Source organism: Canis lupus, chromosome 25, assembly GCF_048164855.1.
Source record: "Canis lupus baileyi chromosome 25, mCanLup2.hap1, whole genome shotgun sequence".
NCBI lineage: Eukaryota > Metazoa > Chordata > Mammalia > Carnivora > Canidae > Canis > Canis lupus.
This window is the reverse complement of record NC_132862.1, coordinates 19,407,652-19,434,797: the sequence shown is the minus strand read 5'-3', so window position 1 is coordinate 19,434,797 and position 27,146 is coordinate 19,407,652. Positions and strand designations below refer to the sequence as shown.

At 42.7% G+C, this 27,146-nt stretch overlaps 1 long non-coding RNA gene across 6 annotated transcripts; it reads left to right on the top strand.

Annotated features, from left to right (window-relative positions):
* Nucleotides 1-283: 283 nt before the first annotated feature.
* LOC140617311 (uncharacterized) lies at nt 284-22,550 on the top strand. Of its 6 annotated transcripts, none has more exons than XR_012017556.1 (5): nt 1,519-1,951; nt 6,301-6,498; nt 12,345-12,658; nt 19,094-19,215; nt 20,969-22,550. It is a non-coding gene; the product is annotated as an uncharacterized lncRNA (long non-coding RNA). The 6 variants fall into 6 exon arrangements; XR_012017555.1 differs by having other exon boundaries at nt 20,030-22,550; XR_012017554.1 differs by lacking the exons at nt 19,094-19,215; nt 20,969-22,550 and having other exon boundaries at nt 284-1,951; nt 6,304-6,498; nt 12,345-17,149.
* Nucleotides 22,551-27,146: the final 4,596 nt, after the last annotated feature.

Below are 27,146 nucleotides of genomic sequence, written 5' to 3'. Positions count from 1 at the left end.
GGTTTAGTTGGCTAAGCATCTGCCTTCAGCTCAGGTCAGGATCTTGGGGTCCTGGGATTGAGTCCCATATCGCATTGGACTCCTTGCTCAGCGAAGAGTCTACTTCTCCCTCTGTCCCTCCCCCCAGCTTGTGCTCGTTCTCTCTCTCCTCTCTCTCTCTCTCACAAAAATACATAAATAAAATCTTTTTAAAAATAAAAACACAATACTATTTACATCAGCACCCTCTCAAAATGAAATACGTAGGTTATAAATCTAACAAATAAAAGATCTATGTGATAGGAAAACCGTAAAACTGAATAGTCAAACTATTAAATAAAAAGAGATATTTCAAGTCATGGAAGGACTCAATATTGTCAAGATGTCTATTCTTCCCAACTTGATCTATAGATTCAATACAATCCCAATTAAAATCTCAGTAGGTTATTTTATAGAAATGGATAATTCTAAAGTTTATGTGGAGAAGCAAAAACTCCAGAGTAGCCAACTCAATATTGAAAGAGAAAAACATAGACAGATAGAACACTACACTACCAACTTCGAGACTCACAGGAAAGCTACAGTAACAAGACAGTGCGGTATTGATGAAAGAATAGATAAATGGATCAATGGAACAGATAAAAACCCCAGAAATGGGCCCTCATAAATACAGTCAACTGCTCTTTCACAAAGGAGCAAAGGCAATAAAATTGAAAAAAGATAGTTTTTTCATCAAATGATGCTGACACAACTGGATATACACATGCAAAAGAGAAAGTGTCTAGACACAGGCTTTATTCCCAAAACTTAATTCAAAATTAACTAAATGTAAAAATGCAAAACTATAAAACTCCTAAGAGATAGCATAGGAGAAAAATCTAGGTACACTTGGATTTCATGATGGCTTTTTAGATAAAACATCAAAGGCATGATCCAAAAAAGAAATAGTTGATAAGCAGATTTCATTAAAATAAAAAATTTCTGCTCTGTGAAAGACAATGTTAAGGGACTGAGAAGACTAGCCACAGACTGGGAGAAAATATATGCAAGGGACCTATTGAATAAAGGACCACTATCCAAAATATATAAAGAACACTTAAAACTCAATAAGAAAACAACCCATTTAAACAATGGTCTAAAGACCTTAACAGGGCAGCCCCGGTGGCGCAGCGGTTTAGCGCCGCCTGCAGCCCAGGGCGTGACCCTGGAGACCCTGGATCGAGTCCCGCGTCAGGCTCTCTCTATGATGCCTGCTTCTCCCTCTGCCTGTGTCTCTGCCTCTCTCTCTGTCTCAATGAATAAATAAATAAAATCTTAAAAAAAAAAAAAAAGACCTTAACAGACACATCACCAAAGAAGGTATATTGATGGAAATAAGCAGATGGGAAGATGCTCTACCTCATGTTTTCAGAGGAATGCACAACTAGGAGATCCCACTACACATTTTTAAAAATAGCCAAAATCTGGAACACTGACAATACCAAATGCTGACAAGGATGTGGAGCAGCATTCGTTGTTGGTGGGAATGCAAAAATGATGCAGTCCAGTTTGGAAATTTAGTGATTTCTTACAAAGTTAAGCATACTCTTTCCAGACAGTCCAGCAGTTGTGCTCCTTGGTATTTATCCGAAGGAACTAAAAACTTATGTCCACACAGAAGCCTGCACATGGACGTTTGCATCAACTCGATTCATAATTGTAAAAACCTGGAAGCAAACAAGATGCCCTTCAGGAGGCAGGCCGGGAAGCGTCGTGCGGCCTGCAGCCCCCGCTTGGCCCTGCAGCTTGGTCTCCCCCGGCCCTAGCTCCCAGGCAACACACGAAGAAAAAGTGGCTGCACTTGCAGTGCCCGTGGCCCCGTGACTGGGGCTTCTCACAGCGGCCCCAGGAAGCACCGACCGCCGTGGGCTCACAGGGCTTTTCTGGGAGAGGCAGAGACTGTAATGATTCTGACCCCACAGTTACCCAGATGGTAAGTGGAAATGTCTCTGGACACTTCGTGTAGAGTTTTTTTTCCACTATATCACACACAGGCTGTATGAGCCCACACATGGATTAAACGTGACCTGCTTCACTCTGGCTCACATATCTGGGTACAGATGAAAAAAAAAAAAAAATCCATGCTTTCAGTTAAACTACACTAATGACTTGGACAGTATGTGGCTAAATAAGAGTTCAGAAACTGTTAGCTTGCAGACAGGATTGGTCCTAAGGGCCCATTTTATTTGGCTCCCTGAGTATTTTCTATATATTAAAAAAAAAAAGTGTTGCAATATCTTCAGTTGGGAATATTTTTACATAAAAATCCACATTTTCAGATTCTCTTAAAAAAAACCGCATCCGGCAGCATGACAATTGGCTGAAATGGGTTTGTCATTATATTGTCCTTTCGGTTAGTGGTTTTCAAGCTCAGCGCTACTGACGTTTGGGGCTGTACAGTTCTCTGTTGCGGGCAGCTGTCCTTGCACTGTGGGATGTTTCATAGCATCCCTGTCCTGTACCCCCAGATGCCAAGAGCAGTAGCACCTTCCCACTGTGTGACAACCAGTTGTGACACTGCCACATGTACCCTGGGCGGGGGGGGGGGGCACGTTGCCTCAGGTTGGAGGTTTGACAAACCATGCTGGAGGCATTTGAGTAGCGAACCCTGGAAAGCAGCATTCTAGAGCTGGCAAAGATGAAGTGAAACCCCCTCTAATGGTGTAGGAGACTGAAGCCCGGCCGAAGAGGTGACATAACCTGCCCAAGGGGGCATAACTAGGACAACTGTGACAGCTCTAGGTTGGGCCGCAAGTCCTCTGAATCCTGGTGTGCCTTCCCCTCGACCTGCTGCCTGCCACGGCCCACTGCCTGCCAGCTCCTGCCTTCTCTCCTTACTGCTAGGATGGTCACTGGTCACTCTCCTACACATGCATCCCGATCCCTGCCGTTGTGCTTGGGTCACACGGAGCAGCTCTTCACTTAAGAGGAGCATCTCCGGGTGTAGGTGGTCCCTACTGTCCCCTCAGATAGGAAGGGGGATTTCAGAAACATTACCTTAGTCTCTGTTCCACTCATTTAACACAGGATTCTCCTCATTCCCGGCCTATTTAGATCACCAGTCTCTTCTGCATTCTTCTGAGCTCCACGTTTCCTCTAAAGCCACTTACAAAATGTGCCGCCAGAACCAAATGTTTGCCTGAAGTCATTTGTCACTCTGAAAACTCCTCTGGAATGTGGTCGTTATACAACAGTTGGATGACATTGTTTATACACTTAGAATTTGTTTCACCATCTCAGGTCTCATCCTTTTTGATAAGATCAGTTTAAGAACATATTAACGATTTCCCACAAGAGATTTTTTTTTTTTAATAGAGTAAGAGATTCTTTTGATGTCAGAAAGTTCCAGACAAGGCTCACTGGACCAGGAGCCTCCAGCACGTAGGTTGTGGTTCTACCACTGTCTGAGCACATGGGCTAAGCAATCTGTAGCCCTCTCAACTAAAAAACACTGTGTTTCGGGGGCACTGGAGCAGCTCAGTTGGTTGAAGCTGGTTTCGGCTCAGGTGGGGATCACAGGGTTGTGAGATCGAGCCCCATGTCAGACTTTGCACTCAGTGTGAAATCTGCTTGAGGATTCTCTCTCTCTCTCAATCTGCCCTCTCCCTCACGTGGACACTCACACACACTCTCTCAATAAACCTTAAAAAAAAAACCCCACAGTGTTCTTTTCTTTTTATTTTATTTATTCATGAGAAACAGAGAGAGAGAGAGAGAGAGGCAGAGACACAGACAGAGAGAGAAGTAGGCTCCATGCAGGGAGCCCAACGTGGGACTCGATCCCGGGTCTCCAGGATCATGCCCTGGGCTGATGGCAGGCGCTAAACCGCTGGGCCACCCGGGCTGCCCCCACACAGTGTTCTGATGGCCACTTAGACCCTTTGAATCTCTCACATTGAATTGAATTCTTATTTTTTCATTAGAGTCCATGTGAAATTTCTCCCCTGACTCTCGTTCTAATGGTCAGACTATTTCATTTTTGACAGAGAAAGCCCCAAAGACACTTATCGTAAAATATTCCTTTACACACCCACAGGGGGATTGCTCCACAGTTTAATTTGAAATTTTTCTAGTTGTCAGTGAAATACTATCTTAGTACATAGTAGTGTGCCAAATGGGCAAGTAACTTCACTCAGGGTATGTCCTTCTTGGGTGTCCAGCTGAATGTAAGAATCATCTGAGCGTGGGATGATGCATAAATCACCCTCCTCCCATACCACTGCTATCAATTCTCCCTTCCAACATGGTAGGACGTGTCTTATGCCTTCCTATATTGTGATCTGGGTTGATGGAGAGCTACCATGTGACCCCTCTCTACTGTAGAGTCCCACTGCCATATGTATGCTTATTGTCTTGTTTCTATTCTGGATATATCTTTCTCTGGCATAGTTTCCTACTGTCTTGGCTTCCAGTCATCTTCTTTTTTCTATCTGTTCTGTTCTTAGAACTTGAAAGAAAAAGAATCCTTGCATGAAAGGTAATGATAGCAGCATGGCAGTGTGTACAAGGGACGTGGGTAACATTCCTTTGTGTAATGTTTTGGGTCGGCTCATTTATGAGGTGTGTTTGAACCAATGGAGTAGGGGAAGAAATTCCCCAGAAGCCCAGATGCATGCCAGAATTGAAGAAATGAGTTGGGCATTGGACTCCCCCAACACACACCAAATTGTGCATAGAGAACCGAAAGACAGGCCACCAGTGATAATCTGATCAGGATTGGTTGGGGCACTGGGCAGGGCTGAGGCCACCGAGAAGCCTTCACTGTCTAAAACCCAGCAGGGCCAGGAGGCCAGTGCAGTGCCTGTCCCTTTATCTCCAAACTTCAGTCATTCTTAATCAGACCCACATTTGCGAGCCTCTGTGCGAAGGCACACATACCTTTGTCTTTTGTCTCTATATCTAGAATGAAATCAAATAGACTGATTTAAATTTTTGCTTATTATTTTTTTTAATTTTTATTTATTATTTATGATAGTCACAGAGAGAGAGAGAGGCAGAGACATAGGCAGAGGGCGAAGCAGGCTCCATGCACTGGGAGCCCGACGTGGGATTCGATCCCGGGTCTCCAGGATTGCGCCCTGGGCCAAAGGCAGGCGCCAAACCGCTGCACCACCCAGGGATCCCAATTTTTGCTTATTATTAAAAAAAAAAAAGCCACCCACATTACCACCAATTGAACCTCGGCTTTGTGTCAAACATTCCACCTATATTATTTTAGCAGAAGATCACAGGAAGCTCTAAGGATGGTTGCTAGCTGCCCTTGAGTCTGTGTGCCCTTTTTCTTCGTTAGCAAGACAAGTCCTGCACTGTAGCTGGGCACGTGGCATCCCTTCCCAAGGCTCGGTCCTGTACTTTGTGGTACAGATTGCTGTGACCACATGACCATGTGCTAGCCAATGGGATGCGAGCTGAAAGAGGTACCCGACTTGCAGTTCATGCCCCAAAAGGGGGAAAGATTGTGCCCTCGCCCTTCCCTTTCTCCTTTTTTCACTGGCCAGAATGTGAAGGCAAGAGTTGGGAACAGACAGTTTAGCCCTGAGGTGAAAGATGAGTGTGGAAGATGCAAAACAGGATCCCAGGAGCCTGGTCCCAAACTGGAGAGCTGGCCTCTCAGCTCTGGACTGGCTGTGGTCAGACCGTATCATGAGAGAGGAAAATCCTGCCTCTCTTAAGTCGCAATTATTTTGACTTTTGTTACAATAGCCAGACCTGTTTTCTAATGAACACTGGCATTCATTTTTATACCCTTTGTGCAAACGAGCATCTGGACCTCAAAGAGACAAATAACTTGCCTGAAACTGCTTATAGAACAGTCCCCTCAAGCTGCTCAAATATGATACTTTCTCTTAGAATTCCTCTCTGATATGGAAATGCCAGTGAAGTCGTGCAGCTCTTCCCCCACACCAAAGGAATAGCCAAATCTGAAGGAAACGTGTTCTGGAGCATCTGCCTGGCTGAGTGGGCAAGTGTCCATTCTGTTAACTTCCATCCTGAACTCCCACCTCTTCAGAAGCTGAGTTAGTTTTGAGGTTCAGGTAACCTATATGGTAGGTCAATGAATCTTAAAAATGATCATCTCACTTAGTATTTCCTTACCAGCATTTTACACTTAAGGGCTTTTATGTGGAGTTTTACGTATTTAAAACAGAGTTATTTAGCACTAGAACAGAGATTATGTTGCAAGATATTTTGTTTGTTTATTTAACATTTTAAAATATTGTGTGTTAGTGAGATTTGGGTTGTGAGAGCCATCATGGCATCTCTGACTTGTTTTCTTTCCAGCAGTACCGAGACGCTTACTTGTGTGATGCCAAAAAATGAGATATGACAGCCAGCGTTTGCTTCAGTCTCCTCCGACAAAGAGAGGATGCATCTTCATGGTGATCTCAGCACTTCTGATGCCATTTGGAAATTTGGAAACAGCTTGACTATATTTGTGAGCCATAACTTGATCTCAGTCATCTCCAAAGCTATTTCCGGGTTAGTCAGAATCGTAAGGGCACTTAGAGGGAGAGGCAGGAGGGGACAATTCTTTCCCTTCTGCATAGGAGTGGGAGTGACTGAGCCATGAATGCCAAAGCTGGGGATGAGAGGAAAGACCAGATGAAATGCCAAGAGAGCCAAGATAGCAAAGAGAGAGGGGTCAGAGGTCAAAACAAACAAGGATCCAACCAGGCTGGGAAGGGTTCATCCACACCACGCCAAAGCTTTTGGAGACTGGGGAAAAGGAAAGTGTTGAAAGAAAATTTAGAGAGCTTTCCTTGATATGAATATTTTACTGAATGAGAAATGAACTGGTCACAACGAGGGGTCCTTCCAACCCAGGAATACAAGGCTCAGAGGTGTGATGTTACAGGATGGCTTAGAAAGTGACAATGAGGAAGTTGCTTAACCTTCACAACGATTGGTTATTACGGTGGAGGTTTCCAGATGGCAGGGCATTGGTTAAAAGTACTTACCTTATACCATTTGAGGAAGATATTTTCTTTGATGACTATTGGTGGCATTTACAAGGTAAGTTCCATGTATGCTCATAGAATAAACTAGATTGAGTTTTGCTTACTTGGCTTAAATAGTTCTGTCTTCTTAGGAGATGTTCAAGCCTGGTCTTCATTTTATTTTCTTTTAATTAAAATAAACAAAAATTGTTGGATGTCTATTATGTGCCAGAAAATCAAATCCTGTAGATGGTATAATTATCACCATTTCATAGCTGAGAAAAATGGTCTCAAAAAAGTTAGCCCAATGGATGTCACACAACTGATGAATAGTAAATCTGGGATTCAGACTCTGGTCTACCAAAAGTCTGTGTTCCTTCCTTCCATCACAATGACTCCAGAGCAGAAAGGCAGCCAACAGAGGGTAGGTTGTAATGAACCAGATAGAATTGACAAGGAGTCAGACCTAGACTTTGTGAAACCACACGGGGACAGGGTAACATCTAGCACAAGACTTTTAGGGGTGGGCTGTCTTCAGGAAAACACGTCGGTAAACTGCCCTGGGTATGGGCCATGAGGTCCCAAGGTCAAGGCATAGAAGATAAAGGCAATACCCAATTTCTCTACAAAGTAAGTTAGCTAGAATTTGGGACATGAGCAAGAAATTCAACAAGAGGGGAAGAGCTAAAAAGAAAAGAAGGAGCCCAGCACATGGTGGGAGGTGGAAGCACAGAGATGGCCGGGAAGCGAGGTCCTGGAGATGAGGGAGCTGAGAGGTTTAGAAGCATAGAAATGTGTAACATTTAATCCTAAACTGACCGGTTGCCTCACTGTTAACTCCAGCAGTTCCCTTAATTGTCCTTTAAAAGTTTGTCACCCACACTTGCACAACCTTGTGTTTGAGACAGGCTCAAACAGGAAAAAAGAACTGCTTCGTGCAGAGGACGAGGTGAGAGCAGAGAGGAGAACAGGCACGGACAAGAGAGGCGTCCATACATGGAGCGATTCGGCCGGAGCTGGAGGTGGCCAGGACACTTATAAACATCCTCCTGCCCACATGTCAAAGATTAACAGGGAGTCTGAAAGACTTGCTGAGTGGCTTACCTCATAAGGCATGAGAATTCAAAACAATTTCATCTAAATCTGCAAGGGCAAGTTGACTTTAGCCAACATCTGGTATATGAAAAGAAGGTATTTCTCAAAGTGCTACTTGAGGAAGTGAGTGGCCTTGGGCGGCAGTGAATTCCCCATCCTTGGTCGTGTTTAGGCAAAGGTAGTACAAACCCCAGGTGTGGTGGTGGTAGGGCAGACTCAGGTGTCAGAAGGGAGAGACTCTCCAACCTGTTGAACCCCCTCCCAACGCTGAGGGCCCTGATTCTAGGTCTATAAAGGCAACTTGAATTAAGTATCCAAGCAAACGAGTGGGATTTGGCAATGCACCGACAAAGCTCGGAGTGAAGGGGGGAGGAAGTCCACTCAACGAGTTAAAAGTAAAACTGAACCATTAATATCCAGATAAAGTCGCCTGGCTATTGAGACATGCTTCTGGTTCAGGGAAGCCTTTCTTCTGTGCATTCCCAGGGGTGTGGTTTACGCAGCCCAGGGTTTGCTTTTCGAGCAGGTGGATAAATGTGCCTTGTCTTGAATGGGCACTCGAGCTTCAGTGTCTGCAGAACAGGGATCTAATGTTGAGGACTTCTTCTCTTGAGATTTAGGTCTGAACCTGACCACCTTTGTCCCAGCTCATGAGGTCCAAGGGCTGGAGGCACCCAGAGGGAGTGAGAGCTCATCAGCTTCACGAGATGTGGAAGGGAAAGAGGGAAAGAATCAACAATCTACAGAGATAGTCAGGAACAACTAGCTCTCTTTTCTCCTCTGCCTCGCCAGGAAAAAAAAAAAAAAAAAACAGATGCTGCTGGATCTTCTCTCAAAATGTGCCCAGAATAGTATATTCCTGCAATTTGGAGAAAAATACCTGAGTAAATATGATATCCTGCCAGTGCTCAAATTTTGTCTGAACCAGGGATGAAGATAGCTTGGGTACACGAAATTCATAGATAAACCATAAACTTACAAAAAGCAGACTTTATTCATTTGAATTTCAGCTTGTAAGGTATTTCTCCACCCACTCATAGTAGAAGGACCGTGAGTAGTTAGAAGTCATGGGGGAGGAGGAGCGGCAAATAACTTACATCAACCACAAACTAGATTGTCAGCCCGGGAGAGTTGAGTGTAGACCTCAATAGTTTCTGATATTTGAATTAAGAATAAAAGTTCCCATATGAAGCCAGTCTAGGAAAGGCATTCTTGATAATTCTCTCAAACTCTCTCATGTGTTAGATTGCTCCACTGAGCAGGACTGAACATGCCCCTGGGGGCACCCCCACTTCAATTAGGTTCGAGAGACCAAGGAGTTCAGTTTCTGCCCAGAGCCTCTTCCCTCTGTGGTAACTAGAAGTAAATTGACAACCTCACCTAGTAGTTCTGGAAGACTGAATCACATTTAAGTTACCTCTTGGCTTTAGAAATGATTTTATTTCATTCAACAAGCATTCTGAAGTCCTTCCTCCAATTCAGACATCGTGCTGGCTGCTTTGGAATAGCTTGGAACCTAGTGAATATGATGTTCACACAAACAAATTAAAACCCGATAAAGCCACTAAAGTGCAGAGTGTACCATGTACCCAGGTGTGCCTTGGACTTTGGGAAAGGCCTCGAAACAGAAGAGGAGACTCACCTGAGCCTCTGATGATGGTTGAATGTGAGTTTATCAGCGAGAAAGAGTAAATGACATTTTGGGAGGAAGGAATAGTACCTCACAAAGAGTGAGAGATTATGACCGTGGCATAAGGAGAACAAGTAGTGTCAGGTTCAAAGTAGTACATTGTACTCTGTGGCTATGTAAGAATTTTCCTGGAAAATGAACAAATGCATGGCAAAGGTCAAGTGCTTCTCTGCGTTTGAAGTTCAGCAACTCTAGAGATACTGACTCAGAGCAAAAGGAAATAATACACCTTGACTGTTTTTGTTTTTGTTTTTGTGATACTCCAAGTGTCAAGGGACTTAGGGATTATTTTCTCTGGAATAGTCAGGGCTGCTTCATGGGTGTGTGACCTGCAACCACACAGAGTTCCATGTTTAGAAGCCTCTGGTCTTCAATAAATTGCTCTGTGGTTGCTGTCTTGAAATTCTTTGACTCATCATGGTCCAGAGGTCCCATATTTCACTGAGTCCCCCAAAATGATGTAGATGATCCTGAGAATAGGATATTTTCAGAGAATTTGAAGTAGTTCAGTATTGTTTTATATAAAATGGAAGGAAGGAGCGGTGGCTAATGAAGTTGAGCATGTAGGCAGGGGAAGAGGTTGAAAAGTCTGGAAGCCTTGTTAAGCATTTAAAATTTGCCTCTGGGAGAAGGATAGTCATGGAAGATATTGAACAGGAAAGTAACAAGAGGAGATTTAACTTCTAGATCACTCTAGTGTGATGTAGGTGAGGGAAGGGAAATGTCACAAATTTTTTCCCATTTAAAAATAATGCCTTATGGGACGCCTGGGTGGCTCAGCGGTTGAACATTTGACTTGGGTTCAGGGCGTGATCCTGGGGTTCTGGGATCAAGTCCCACATCAGATTCCCTGTGGGGAGCCTGCTTCTCCCTCAACCTATGTCTCTGCCTCTCTCCATTCCCTCATGAATAAATAAAATCTTTAAAAATGAATAAATAAATAAATAAAATTAATGCCTTTCATTGTTCAAATTTCACTTATCAGGTCCAAATTTTTGATCCATGTTAAAATGGAAAAGTCCTGAGAAGAATTACTGCTATGATTAGTGTACATTTTTGGGGTAAATTAAGATAGCAAGATCTGTGAGCACCTTAGAGAACTTGAGGTAGCAAAGAGCAGATGGAAAATAGGAAGCTGAGGGTTCTGTTTGGAGATGGGGGCCATAGAGAGGCTGAGCCTTTAGGGGAAAGCTTAGGCTTGTTTTTTTTCATTTTGCACAAGACCAGCCAGATCCACATGAAAGATTTTTTCCTTTAAAATTGCTTTCAGCACTCCCTGCCCAGAGTCCTTTAGTGCAGTGGTTCTCAAAGTGTGGTTCCCCGGAAAGCAGCATCAATGTCATTTTTAGAAACGCATTCTCTGCCCTCCATTTCAGATACACTGACTCTACAACTGTGGAGGGGAGACCCCACAATCCACTGCCACCAGCCCTCCAGGTGGCCCTCGTGCAGCTGAGAACTATTGCATCATTAGAAGTCATCTATGTCCCTAGAAAAGGAGGGAAAAAAAGTAGACATGCTTGTCTGGTATTAGAATGGATAAGCAAATGTGATTCTAATGCCAAGAAGAAATTCAGGCTTTGTCCTAAACATGCTTTTAATGGAACTATATTCAGTGAGTGATGTAAGATATATATGATATATACGATAGCAGTGTCTTTGTAGGTGATGATTCCATAGTTCAAGAATGACTTTAAAAGGTCATATTTTATTAAACAGACTCTGAATCATGATGCTGGAGCTGACAATGGTATTTACCAAAGCAAGATAAAGATGATTCTTTTTTTCCCCCTATGCAAGTACGATTGTTTTATGGGAAGCATGTTTCACTTGTACCATCATCTTCCAGAGGATAATCTCTGCTGATAGTGCTGGAATAGTTCATTTCTTGGGGCCTTACATTGGTAGGATCACGGCTATGTTAATACGTGTCCAAAAGTTGCTTTCGTTTACATAGTCTATAATATTTCTGAAATGGAGTCTAAGTTGCTGTTAATACCAGCATTTCTCAGATTCTTTCCATTGTCTTCCATGAGTAATCCAATATACATGGAAGGAAAAAGAGTAAACACTTTTGTGATAATCCAAATCTTTCCAATGGAATTTTAAACAATCTGACAGTTCAGTCTTGTTAAAAAGTGATATAAAATAAATGCTTCTTAGCAAACAATTGTCCAGTAAGTATTATAATTCTGTCTCATATTCTCACAGTGGATTGTTTTCTGAGTCTTTCAGTGGAATTCTTTCAAATTAGAGCTCAATGATCTTCTTTATATTTTATCCAAGGTTTGAAACACATGAACCTGTCTCTACTTACTCAAACAATGGCCTCTATTATGGTGTCTTTTTCTTTAAATCCAAATATTATATTCAGCATTTTAGGAATTCCCTATTCCAAATACAGGCAATTAAATTGTCTATAAGTTACTCAGAGCCTTAGAAAATGAAATGAAATAGGAGTTTGTACTTTGAAATGAGTTCAAAAATGTGTACCATTTGTCAATGCTAGTCTCTGTCAAATAGTCCTCATTATCTTCTGGTTCTGCTGTTAACAGACGAAATAATCTGACACAGACTTCTCTAACAAAAATATTTCCTTCTAGGAGAAGCCTGGCCTTTCTCAGTAATCAGGAATCAAATTCTTGACCTTGAAGATGGGAGAAAGAACAGAATGCTTCTTGGTACCACTATCAGCTGGATGAAATTTGAAAACATCCCCCAGGATAAAAAGGGGGACATGCACGGATATTTGTACTGCTTTTACCAATATCTAGGATGAACTTGGAGCCAGTAGGCTGGTACTCCAGAAAAAGAGAAAACCAAGTCGGGAGCTTTGGAAACACACGCCTGAGGCCAGGGCTCAGATGCAAGGGTCATCAGGCATCAGGACTCTGAGTTGAGACCAGAATGAAGAGTGGTCAGTATCACTTTCAATGACTGTTTACCAAACCACCTTTGTATTCACCCTTTTAATTTAGGGTCCCCAAAGTATGGTCGTGTTCTTATGCTCTCATAAACTTCAGTAAAACCAGGAAGTAAACAAGTGTTTATTGAACCGACTTACAGGAAGGAATGAAAGAATGGTGGTCTCCTTAATCATTTCAGGAAATTTGAATATTAACCTAAATGAATTTCTAAGTAGTAGAGGCAATGAGAAGAAAATGTTTGGGAGCAAGAGCCTCTTTCTAAAAGCAAAGAGACTAGGGTCATAAACTCATCTCTTTTCTCCCCGACTTCCTCCTCCACCTCCCTCCACATAATATCCTTCTTGGTGGCAGGTATAGGACATCCATCTGTGCTATTTTCCTCCTCCATCAGGTTCTTGCCTGGTGCCTGGAACCCACACTGCTCTGTCTTCCTCCATTAGTAAGAACAAGGAAATTGCCTACCGAACAACAGTTCTACTTAGATATCCTAGAGGGACTATAAATGCCATCTGAAAAAATCACTCCCTACACCCATACCTGCTGAAGGACCTCTGTTATCATGGTATCATTGCCCACTTGGCCAAGTGAAGAGTTTGGAGATACTTGGTTCCCTAGGTGGTACTTGAGCTACCATGAATACCATGAAGGTTTGCGTAGGGGTTTGTATGCAGTGTGAAGTGTGGGGGGAAGAGGTGTTTTGGAAAACAGAGATTGTGTCTCAATGATAGTGACAATGTTTCCATACTGAAGCACCGTAATGCATGTGGATGATTCAGAAACAGAATAAGGTTGTGCCAGACAGACACGAAGCCCGGAAGCACCATGGTTCCTTTCTCCTATAAAACACAGTCCAACAAGCAAACCAAAAGTAATTGGAACCAATCCATATTTTTCCTCAGTTTCTCAGGAGATGGTCAAAGGTGGGCTGGCATAGATGAAGTATGTTTTCATGCCCAAGAAAAGTAGCAACCTGTTGCACAAATCCATTCTCCCCTTATTCACCATGCTTCACACTCATCGCTCCCTAATATCTTCTAAAATCCTCCCAACTCTCAACTCCCAACTTCAATTCTCATTCTCTTTCCCATATAAATCTTGCAGCTTCTCCAGATTACCCCCAGCTATTAACTTACACCAAACTTCATAATAAGGCCCAGGTGGGGATCCCTGGGTGGCGCAGTGGTTTGGCGCCTGCCTTTGGCCCAGGGCGTGATCCTGGAGACCCGGGATCGAATCCCACGTCGGGCTCCCGGTGCATGGAGCCTGCTTCTCCCTCTGTGTCTCTGCCTCTCTCTCTCTCTCTGTGACTATCATAAATAAATAAATAAAAATTAAAAAAAAAATAAGGCCCAGGTGAATGTGTGCGTCTGCGTTGGTAGGGAGCCTCTCCTGGAGTGACGGAAATGGGCTGATTCATTCACTTTGTCTCTGCCTGCCACGCTCCTCCTCCAGCTATCTGCATGACTTTCTTAAAAACCCCACTACCGAAAACACACAAACAAAAAAGCCGAAGAAGAAAAAGAAAGCCAAACCTGAAAATAAAAAGGTGAGTAGTTTGTCTTTTCAGCGTGCTTTAGGTACCTTGTTTAATAGGCTCACACAAGGATGGTTTAGGGAAATGTACTCTATTTGACTCACTGTTTACTAGTGATTAAAAGGCCTAGAGGTAGTGAAGTTTCTCGTTAGTTTGTAGATTTTCTTCCAGGAGACACCAAATAATCTCTGTCTGTTAGAGAATTTCCAAGAATAGAGTTTATATCAAATATAGTAGGACTTTAACCAGATTTGTCTCTAATCTAACATTTTTTTCTTAGTTGAGCATTCCGTTATTAAACTTCCTGTGAACGCTGGATTTTTGAATTCCCTTTAAACCAGTCTTAACATTTTATTGATCCTTTACTAACTACCAAGCAGAATGAATTTTTGACATGTGTTCAGTTTCTATTTATATGAGAGTTGCTTTCTGACTTTTTGAAAATTACACTTTAACAACTCTCATGGAACCCTAACTTCCTTCAGATGCCTGCTCAAATGCCACTTTCCTGTGGAGGCTTTCCTCGACCACGCAATGGAAAATAAGACCTTGTGTAGATACTCAGCATTTCCTAGCTCCCTTCCTTTGCTTCCCTATAGTATTTATGTCCATTTGATATTTTATTTTGATTTTTCTTTTGTCTTTAGCCACTAGAATGGAAGCTCTGTGAATTTAGGGACTCTACAGCCCACTCCCTGATCAATAACTGGCAAATAATGAGTACTCAATGAACAGTGCATGAATGAATGAATATACTACTATCAGGCCTCCCTGCTACTCAAAGACTAATTACATTGTGTACAGCCACCCTTATCAACCCTACACTTGGAATTATGGTGTAATAGTAAAAGTACTGAAGTTGTATTTATTTTTCTGTCTCCATTGAGTGATTTCTGGGCCCTTTCGTGAGACAGATACCTTTGCAAGTTTAGTTTTCATCTGTTAATGGGAGCAGTAACACAGGTGAGAGGCCATCGATAACCTCGCCTGGTGCACTTGAACTTAGTAAAGACCAACATAAAGGCCAATGTAAGTGGCATTATCACTGTTGTCGCATTGCTTCTGTGTTAGTAGTGAGTGTCTAGGATGACAGCTTTCAGGCACTAGGAAGTCTTCCAGAGGCTTCAAGACTAATACTCAACCTGAAAACATCTTCCTCTTACCTGGACAGCACTTCCTGGGAAAACACATTTTTCAGGTAGTTTTACTTCAGTACCAGTGGGCTTTTCTCCTCGTAGAGCATGTGAATAAGAAAAGGAACTAACTTATGAAGTATTTTACCATTTTGCCTAAATAAGGGACAGGAGAACGCACCAGGAAGTCTCAGAGCCAAACTGAGCTCAGATGTAAGATACATCTCAGCAACAGCTCTGAGGAAAGCATCTCCTTAAAATACAGATTTGTACCGCTTCGACGTCAGAAAAACTTTTTCCAAAACAGTTTTATTTTCCCCTGCTCAACAGCTAGAAATTTCTTAGGAGTGAGTGTCTTCCCTAAAACAACAAACCGTCCTCTTTTAGCTCTGTGCCCTCAGAGAAAATAAGACGACCTCAGAGATTTGAGTTTCCAAAGCCTCAGCACTTGCAGACAGTAAGCAGAATAGCAGGAGACTTCGCCCACGGTCACGATCTGGTGGTACAGTGGGAAATCTGTTTTTGGAAGCTAAAATCAATGGGAAATCCTTGAGCTGGGAGACTCTGAGGTTTAGCAGCTTAGATAGCAGAGCTGGTAATATGCGGACGAAGAGAACCGAAGAAAGCCCTGTGTCAGGGAGCACTTCTACTGTAACTACATTAGGAACAGTCTCCTGATGCTAAGCCTAGGGCGTCTCTATCCAAGTTCAACAGAAATTATAAGAATCCTCCAATCACTTCTCAGAAGAGCAGAGAGCATCTTCCATGCAAGAATCAGAAAGTGGGGTGGCCTGGAGCCTCTTCTAGAGAAAGGTTAGAAGTTACCAGGCATTCAAATCAGTTCACCTCAGCAGGAAGACCCTAAGAATGCTTTCCGGCTCTCCTCTGGATCCTCCCTCTAAATTCCTTATCAACTATCTCCACTTCCCCAGGTCAAGTCAAAGATCTCAGCAAGCAGGAAATATCCTTTTTCTTACTATGAAACAAAACCAAAAGACTGGTTCATGTGTGGTTACCCTTTTAGTATCTTAGTGTAGGTAGGCTCATGCTGCAGAGTATGCTCTTCTCAGAAGAATTGGAAACTTCTCTTCGGTAGGTGACAGCAAACCTACTTGAAAATTACTTCTCCTGTCAAAATAACACTGATGGTAATAGTTCCTGTCATAGAGAGAGCATGGGCCATGGAGTCAAATGCATTCCTGACTCCACTGCTTACTATTTGTCCGTTTCCTAAGCCAGTTACTTGACCGCTGTGTGCTTTAGTTTGCTCAACTGAAAGTGGAGATCGACAAGGAAAATAATAACAGCAAACAATTTCAGTTGTTTCCTAGGTGCTAAACTTTAGTCCAGTGTTTTGCCTTCATTAACTAATTTTACACCTTTAACCTTATGAGGCAGGTGCCTTTGTTAGGTGACTCCTGAGTCTCCTGCACTCTCTTGAAAGCCAAAGACTCTCGATACCTGTGAAGGACGACAATGTGCTTCATGGGCACTATCTCATTTAGTCCTCAGAGCACCCTTATGGGGAAGGCACTCTTCTCTGATCCATTTTACACTTGAGAAAACTGAGGTGCAGGGAAGTTAAGTAACTTACCCAAAGACTCAGTAATGGTGCTGGGAATCATAGTCAGACTCTAAACGCCTTGCTCTTCAATATTATGCATCATGATATTTGTTCCCCTAGAACTCCCCCATTTGTTAAAGGGGAATGAAACCAACTCAAATCATATGTTTGTGAATGGGAAACTTGAACTTTTTTTAAAAAAGGATGGCTGAAGATCTGCCTTCAGTGCTTGCATCAAAATAAACAGAACTGATAGACACAATCAAAATCTCTGGCTTTAATTTTGTTGTTGTTGGGTTTTTTTCCCCTTTGGTACAAGATTTTATGATGAAGTTTCCATGAGAAAAGGGATCCTGTGGTCATGTAAAATAATCAACAAAAGGAATGTAGGAAAGGGTACTGGTAAGCCATATGAGGAAATCACTAACAAGATGTTTGTCTCCATACTGACATGAAATTACCCAAACGTATGATTTCACAATCTACAGGATGGCAACAAACTGCCCCCAGAGGGCGCCAAAGTGATCTCTCTCTCTCTCTCTCTCTCTCTCTCTCTCTCTCTTTTTAAATCTAAGTCTGTAGATCTGATCTGGACCTCCTGCATCTCAGAGGGTTTCTGGATGGTCCTCAAAAAGCCCCTCAGGGCCTTCCTCTGGTTTGGGGTGTGGGCCACGGTCACCCAGAAAGCTAAATGCAGCCGCTGGGTGATAAAAGCCCTGCGGTAAACTGACTTCTAGCTAACCACAGGGCAGCAGAGAGCGTTGAATGCAACCACAAAGTGGTTTGCTGGCACAGAACTTTCCCAACCTTTGGAACGAGATACCAGGGGATGTTGTTTAGTCCCCATCTTGGAAATCTTTCTCTTGGCGAGAGGAAAATTCTGATATCCATCAGTCTGAAATCAGCTGGGCATAGCCTTAGGTGGAGGCAGGGGGGCAAGCATGTTGTCTGTGGGAACTCATAACCTCAAAACCAATGGTCTTAATGGAGCTGCTTATGCAGTTAGTTATGAAACAGGCAGGCATATGGATGCCGGCGGGGATTGACAAACTGCATGGAGACTACCAGACCTCTTTGCAATAGGACATTTGTTTTTCTAAAAATGTTGAGAGAAATTATATTTTAATGCAGAACTAGGAGTCCTGGGTGAGCTTCCATCATCTTCAGGTATGCAAGAAGCCCCTAACATGCCTGACATGGACTCCAACAGATGCCCTTTGTTCAGGTCACAATGTTGAGACTCAACAGAACCACTGGCCTCTTGCAATCAGGCTGACGCTTTGGGAGCCCTGTTCTGAAGAAATTGAGATTGACAGTGTTAAGACCTTGAGTTTTTTTCTTTAGAATATCGCCACTGCTTATTCTTTAGCCCTGCCTTTGAGCTAGAAATTGATGTACTTGGCTGATGGGACTAAATTACATGAAAGAATGGCTTTCATCATATTGCTCAATTTAGGGATTTCTTTCATTTCAAAGGCAAGGTTAATTACCTCTAGAAAATGTTAAGCAATTATCCACTAATAATAACAGGGAAGATGCTCCTGGAGCAGCCAACTCAAGGTAGAGGGGGGATTTGTGAGGAAGGCAAGAGACTTAGATTTGAATTAATGATGAAAAATGAAAACTATGTTAAGCTTTTAAAGACTTTAATGGGGAGAGACAAGACTGTTGCCTTAGCCCTTCAGCAGCCTTGGCCGTCAGTTTCTTCCATTTTTATTCCCCCTGGACTCAGAGGAAAGGCCTCTTTAGCGAATTTGGTTTTTGCCTGTAACCACTTATAACCTAGTGGAGGTGACTCAAGTCTTTGGTAATCGGTGGAATATAACAAAGGTGTGAGCTCCTGGGTAAAGCTAAAAAAGAATCTAGTCTGGGGCTTTTTAGTTGCATCCAGGGATGTCCTATTTCTCTGCATATTAAAGTACTCACAGTTCAGAGTCTTGCTCTTAGAGTTCAGGGATGAGTGATGCCTTCCAAAAGCCTGTACCCTTCTGCAGGCCAACACACACACATAAACACACACACACACACACACAGAGTGCTATTCTATCTCTCCCTCTCATGCTCAATTTCAAGTCACTGAAAAATGAGAAAGGTTCTAAAAAAATTCTCTGCATTTTGCTCAGCTCAAAATCCTGTGGCAGGTGGATATAAAAAGCACAACAATTGACACTGTTCTTTCTTTGATTTTTTTTAGTTCAAGAAGTAAGGCTGTTGTTTGTGTACAGGAGCTTGTTAACACATGCTAGACTTTGTCCTTGCTGTGGAGACAGTTCTCACGCAGCCCTAGGATTCCTTGGCACCTTCGGAGGAAAGCAGGTCAGTAGGTACAAGGAGATGCTTCAAAGAGTGGGCCCGAAGCTGGTGCTGAATAGGGGGGCGGGGGGCGATGAGATGCTTTTCTATCTCATTAGAGCTGCCTCAGCGCAGAGGATACCTCTTCTAAAAGCAAGCCTAGCAGGAGGCTGTACACTGTTCAAAAAAATCCTGTCACCACATGAATGCATTTCAGTTCCTTTCTTTCCAAAAAGAGTAATTCCCTGATTTCACGGGCTAACCATAAGATGATCTTAGAACCCCCAAATTACAGCTCTTTAACATTTCAGTATTAAACTCATATGTGCTTAGGCCTAAATATGATAAAGTTTACAGGAATTGATCTTGAAACTGAAGCTCAGAGTTTTAAGGATTCCGCAAGGGAGAAAATTATTTAGTTGATGGGAGAAAATTATTTATTTGCAATTATGAACACTGAGAAATCTGGGTTCTCATTTCTGATAGTTAACAGCCACCATCATAATGTGGTGCCTATTTTGGACAGCTTAGGACTTACTGGTAAAGCCTACCTTTGAACATTGAAAGTAAAGAAAAATATGTCATGCAACATATCTGCCAGGTAATACAAGAAGAAATAGAAAACTTTCTAGACACAGAGAGAAATTAGTTAAATTCATTTTACAGAAACCGCACAATCTAAACAGACTTGTTTTCCTTCTTTTTCTTCTGTGAAGTTCCAAGGGTACTTTGTCAACTACGCAAAGCTCCGTTTCCAACCTTCGCTTTTTTTTTTTTTTTTAAACCACATTCTAGCCTTTTCACAGCTTTGAATCTACCTGTTCCTGTTTATTTCCAGGTATGAAATATCACTGAATGTTCACTATGAGAGCTGGGAAGAACAGTCAGAAACTCTTAGTCCCATCCTTCCTTTTATAAACAAAGAAACAGAGACTTTGAGAAGTGGAGAACTTTTATAAGTTCCCACAGCTCATTAATGACAAAACTGGGATGCAAATCCAGACTTCCTGACTCCCAGCACCCCAGAGTCTAGAGTCGGGATCCGGATAGTACATACGACATGAGATCCTCCCCAAGATGTGACAAGCCACTGCAAGACTCCAGGCAGAACGTACAAAAGGCAGCCACAAAGAAAGGGAGGAAGATTTTAGATCTTTGGGACACTGCCTCTTTGCTTCCTCTAAATATTAACTCTCTGACACAAAGCCCCATGATTCCGACCCAAGAAATCACCCTGATGCTTCAGATATTGAGCTAGGAGTGTTCTTATGTCCACACGAGATGCCATGGGAGTTACATTTATACCTAATATAAGTAGATACTAAGCCCAACATAAAATCTTTAAAGGCAAATGTCTTGAAGCATCACAATCTAGACTTGGCCTGTGCTTATAAAGGAATGAAGGTTTGATGACTATAGTGTGCTCATTCATTCATTCATCTCCTCATTGATTCATTCAATGGACCTTATCGAGTACCTTGTCCATGACAGGAGCTACAGTGGTGATCAGGATAGGCATGGCCCTGGCTCCCTCAGCACTTACAATTTCCTGGGTGCAACAGACGTTGAACAAGTATTTAGAGTAAATTATGGAGGAACACACCACAGAACTTCACCAGGAACCAAGTGACCAGATTGATATTCTAACTCAGTAGGTTTTGATGAGGGTAGTTTGGAAAGTGATGGAGACATTTGGGGTTATAATGCTAGAGGGAAGCTCCTAGCCTTTAGGTACCAGGAAGCAAGGCTGCTGAGTGTCTTGTATTTTGTTGTCCAGCCCCTCAATACAGGGAATTTCTCCTACATCCTCTGTGACCTCTAAGTCCTTGTTGGACATTCACAAAGGTGAAAAACCTGCCGAATTACCCAAGTCTGGACTCGACCTTCACTTACAGGTCTACATGAAGTATATTTGTGTAGCTTAAACAGATATGGAATGTTCAAGGAATGAATCCATGCAGAAGATGACATCATGTTTTGTTCAGAACTTACGAGCACCATCTGCAATTTCAGAAAAGCATGCCACTGATAGAAATGCTGCCAATAAAACACAACTCTATCGGGTTACATTTAGAGCTACCTTAGGAAGGTGGAGCAAGTGGGTGCATCAAAATTCATTTTAAATTATAAATTATTTTTTTATTACTCCGTTATATTAGGACAATGGATTAACTCTAGCTTATTTTACCTGTGATTTTCATTCCTGGCTGGTTTGCAAAGGAAAGTGAACAAGATCTCAAGGACCAGGCAGAGAATTTTACTGTTTCTTCTCTCTAGTGTCTGCGAATGCCTTTGATAGTGTCCCTCAGCTGACAGTTTTTGTGGCTCCCCCTACAGAATTGGGCAGGACAGAGGTGCTTTCAGGTCTTCTCTTTTCCTGTTTCAATGACTCTGGCTTGAGAAGATGAGAGATTGAGGAGAAACCCAGACACGTGAAGGGGTATAGGTGTGACGGCCTACGTCTATGTGATTTTTGGCTGCACAATCTGGAAAGCATATATCCATCTAGATTTTTGTTTCCTGGAACACAGCACTCAGAGAATTTTTGTAACCTGTGTATGTGCCATCCAGGAGCTTAGAGCCACAAGAAAGAGTTCAGATGCCAGATAGTGGCAGTGAATGCAGAGAGACCCAGGAGCCCACAAGCACAGAACATCAGCCTTTTATCCAGTTCTACCTATGACTTCACTTTTCTGGCTGAGGCAGCGCAGGAGAGAGTCCGAATCAATGATGGGCAGACGTACTGCACCGTGGACTGCACGATGTTTAGAGAGCTTTAGTGTCCCTGGGAATTTGGCATCCTCAGCCACCGTGATGCTCTCAGGCCCTTTCTGATAACCTCATATTTCCTAACCTCCCGCAAAACAAGGGTGTTGCAATGCAGGTTTTTGTAGCTGGCCAGCAAATAACTTTCTCTATAGATGGAAAGAGATAACAAGACCCTGTTGACTTCATTTTATGCCTGTTGCTGCACAAATTCAGCCACTTGATAGGTTGGACAAGCAAGACAGAACAGGATCCGGGGAAGACAGGCATTGATAAAAGCAGTAGCCCTGGAAGACGGCTGCCCTGGAAGCTTCAACTACACGTGAACATAGGACAGACTTGGCCCATGAGGAAGGACCCCCTGATGTCTACAGTAGCTTATAGTTATCAAGCCACCAGTTTGCCTTCTTAAAGAAGTCTGACTGAAGAACTAGACTCACCTTAGATGACGGTTTGTTGGGGCACCTGGGTGGCTCAGTGGGTTAAGTGACTGCCTTCCACTCAGGTCATGATCCAGCATCCTTGAGACCTGCATCAGGCTCCCTGCTCCCTGGGGAGTCTGCTTCTCCCACTGCCCCTCACCCAACTCATGCTCTCTCAAATAAATAAATAACATCTTAAAAAAATAAGAGGTGGCATTGTTGTTTTGTTTTGTTTTTAACCTTTGCGATCTTGACTCTCCAGAACTGAATGAGGCCCCTCTGGTTGGAGTCTGCGATTTGAGCATTTTTAAAACGGTGTTAGTGGGACTCCTATCTCTATTCTTAAAGGAAACCTATAGCATGACTGCAGTTGGGATTTTTCACTCTGGGGAGGTAGCCCCTGCGTGTGAGGTCAGCTCTCCTGGTAGTGGGGATGAGATGACCAACTTGTTTTGCCAAGGCCTCCAAATTGTCTCAAATGGCAACTAATTTTAGTTGAAATGGACTTCATCCAAATTTGAACCAGGGACCGAGAGGAGCAAGGCTCCGTATCCCATTACCAGAGCTATCCAGATTCTCCATAATACTGTATATTAAATCCTTATAATAAGCTGCTTTGTGAGTCTTGGTGCCGGTTCAGTATTTTCATTGCAGTGATTACCCTATGGTCTGCTGGCCAGCTGAAGCTAGAGTCCTCTTTCCCTTGATACGGTTCCATAACATCTCTCATCGGCCCAGTGAAACTTGTTGTTAAGGGCAGAGCTAATCTATTGCAGCCTGCCCGGCTGCATCATGCCAAGAAACTTGGTGTGTTTCTGTCAGCTATTTCTGTGAGGACAGTTCACTTCTTTGGAAGAGTTTTCGCTCCATCGAGTCAGTGAACAATCCAGCTGCAAAGAATAGCTCTTGCAAACAGCCTCCCCGGCCCATCCTGAAGCGAGGGCCTCTTACCCACACTGACAAAATGAAGGCATTATCTCATATACTGGGTTTTAATACCTGTATGCACATCTGTGTGCCCCAAAGGGAGTTTGGGGGAACTTCTAAAAGATGTACCAGGAATGACATATCCTTGAGTGACATGGTTTGCTAATTCCAACTCCACATCCACTGCCCGCCCACCACTCCAGCTCCTTGTTGGTAGCTTATGACTTGGCGAGGTGCTGGCAATAGAGAGGGGACTAAGGCCATTCCAGGCGAGGAGGAGGACACAGTGTCAATGAAGCTGCACCTTTGTGTGATCTATGAGGCGGAGCCAAAAAAAGTCAACAAAACCAACCAGTTTGAAGAGGGCCCAGCAGAGCTTGCTTTGAAGGCTAGGGCTGGGGAAGTAAACCCATTTGTCAGCAGTGGGGCAACAGGAGTATTCCAGACAAGGGGCATGTAGTGAAGTCCTCTCACCTGGCCCGAGTGACCTGGACCCTGGAAGGACACCTCTGAGTCCACCTGTCCCCGTGCACCTGCCCTCCATCTGGCTTGCCCCTCACCCTTGCATTTCTCTAGCAGCTCATTTGTGAGACTTTCACTGTGGTGATTTGTCCCTGCGTCTGTCATGATTCCCTGGCCCCTGCTGCTTTTGGCCTCCTCTCCTGTCTTGGGACCCTGTTGTTGGGAACCACATTTGCTTCTCTGGCTGAGCATTTTCCCCTCGCCAATTCTCTAACCCTCCAGCCCCAGGCTGTCTTCTACCTGATTCCTTGTCTCTGGGCTCCAGGAGTGGGTGCCAGTTCAGTCCCAGCCACACCCTCACTCACTTCTCAACAGGGCCAAGGGGTTGGGTTGGGTTGGGTTTGGTTTGGTTTCCTCCTCAGGTCCCACCCTTACCCTCTTCCTGCCATTTTGAAAGAAAATCCAATGCTTTAGGCCTCAATAAAACAAACAAACTGACAAATACACTAAAGAGCCAAGTCTGGGTCAGAAATCGAAGCAAAACAAAACTCCGGAGAACGTTTCTTTTGTTATAGGATTTGTGCCTTTTATTCTCAGCCCCCAATGTGGTAAGAGATATCAGTGTAGTAGACACATGAGACGCTTACAGCCAAAGAAAAGCTGCTGAGCGGGGTGCCTCAGCCTTAATCCTTATGCCCAGAAGAGGCCTCCATTAACTGGAGATCTTGTGGCTTATACTTTCAGGACATTTTATACCAGCCCTGTCAATAGAAGTATAATATTAGCCACATATCTAGTTTTATGTTCTAATAGTCACATGAAAAAATGCGAAAAGAAAAAAAAATGAAATAACTTTAAATTAAATAATAAATTTTGTTTAACCCAACAACACCTAAAATATGCTCATTCCAAAATACTACATAAAATTACAAAATGAATTAGTTCTACAGATCTGCTGTATGGCATATGGGGTAGTAAACGACACTGTATACTGCACTTAAAACTTTTTAAGGCACCTGGTGGGTCAGTCGGCTAAGCATCTGCCTTTGGCTCAGGTCACGATCCCGGAGTCCTAGGATCGAGCCCTGTATCTGACTCCCTGCTCAGCAGAGAGTCTGCTTCTGCATCTCCCTGTGCCCCTCCCCACCATTCCTGCTCTCACTCTCTCAAATAAATTAAATCTCAAGGGGAAAAAAAAAAAAAAAACCTTTGTAAGTGGGTAGATCTTGTGTTAAGTGTTTTTACCATACACACAAAAGAGCAGGTACAAGGAACCTTATGGAGGTGATGGATGTGTCTATTATCCTGATCCCGTGGTGATGTCTTCCTGGTTTTATGCATGTGTCCGAACTTATCAGATTGTGTATATTAAATAGGTGTTCTGTATCTCAACTGTTCCCCAACAAAGCTTTTTAAAAGTATTCATGAGGCACTTCTATTATCACACTAGGACTTAGAAATGTCCATTCAAATGGTAAATTTTTCCAAAAAGTGTGATGTAGTCCTTCCTATTGAAACAAACTTGTGTTTCATGGAAAGATATTTTACATTGTTTAAGCTTCTTTATTTAAATTAATTACAATAAAAGAAGTCAAAGCATTTCTCGGTTGCGCTAGCCACATTTCCAGTCCTTAGGAGCCACATGTGACTATAGCTAGCGTATTGTACAGCACAGCTTTCTGAACAAAGGCGCTAACTCATAAGCTGCACCTCACATCAGCTTAGCAAAATACAGAAACTATTCGCCCCAGTGAGACAATGATAGTCATTGAACAGGGAGGAGGGAAGGAGGTCCCAACCTCCGCTCCACTGGTCTTTCAAAAGTCTTCACAAATGCCATCCATTTGCAAATTATTTCCTGTAATTTTTACTTTCTTCTTAAGTTTAACTTTCTTCAAAGAAGAAAAAGAGCCACTCAAATACAACACAGATGACATTTACTAGTAAATTATATATATTTTTTAATCCATAAACTTGCCATCTTGGCAACCCAATAAATTTGCCAATTAGTGTATAAAAAGCAAACAGAGCACCAGGCTCCATAAACATCTCTTGAAGCATTAGTTCATGCCTTTGGTCTCTTTTCAGGTTGAATTAGCCTTAAACGTAAGATTTCATCTACTCAAGGATTTTAAATGCTCTCTGTCCATCTCATTACAGGCATACCTTGGAAATATTGTGGGTTTGGTGCCAGACCACCACAATAAAGATATATTGAAATAAAACTGGTCAAATGATTTTTTTTTGTTTTCCCAGGACACGTAAAAGTTATCTGTATCCTATGTTGTAGTCTATGAAGTGTGCAATAGCATCATGCCTAAAAATATGTACATACCTTAATTAAAAAATACATTATTGCTAGAAAATGCTAATCATCCTCTGAGCTTTCAGCAAGTCCTAATCTTTTTGCCTGTGTAGGGTCTTGCCTCTGTGCTAATGGCTGCTGACTGATGCCGGTGGTGATTGCTGAAGGCTGGGGTGTCTATGCCAATTTCTTAAAATAAGACAGCAGCGTGGCTTGCCACGTTGAATGACTCTTCCTTTCATAAATAGTTTCTTTGTAGTATGTGATGCTGTTAGATAACATTTTACCCCCAGGAGAACTTCTTTCAGAATTGGAGTCAATCCTCTCAAACCCTGCCGCTGCTTTATCAGCTGAATTGATATAATAATCTAAAACCTTCCTTGTCAAAAAAAATAAAAATAAAAATAAAAGAATAAAAAAAAATAAAACCTTCCTTGTCATTTCAACAATCTTCATAGCATCTTTACCAGGAGTGGGTTCATCACAAGCAAGTTCACCGCTTTCTTTCCTCATCCATAAGAAGCATCTCCTCATCCATTTGTCATGGGATGGCAGCAATTCAGTCCTAGCTTCATGCTCCGCTTCTAATTCTAGTTCTCTGCTCTTCCCACCACATCTGCAGTTCCTTCCTCTGCTGAAATCTTGAACACATTACAATTATCTGTGACGGTGGGAATCGACTTCTTCCAAACTCCTGTTAGTACTGATATTTTGACCTCTTTCCATGAATCATGAGTAGTTTTAATGACATCTAGAATGGCGAATCCTTTCCAGAATGTTTTCAATGGACTTTGATCCATCAGAGCAATCACTATCTGTAATAGTTATAGCCTTATGCAATGTATTTCTTCAATAGCACAACTTGAAAGATGAAATTTGCTCCCTGATCCACAGGCCACAGAATGAAAACAAAATGAATCTCATTGTGCATCTCTATCAGAATTCCGGTAACCGGGTACATTGTCCATGAGCAGTAATATTTTGAAAGATACCTTTTATTCTGAGCAGTAGGTCTCAACAGTGGGCTCAAAACATTCAGTAAACTGTATTATAAACAGATATGCTATCATTTA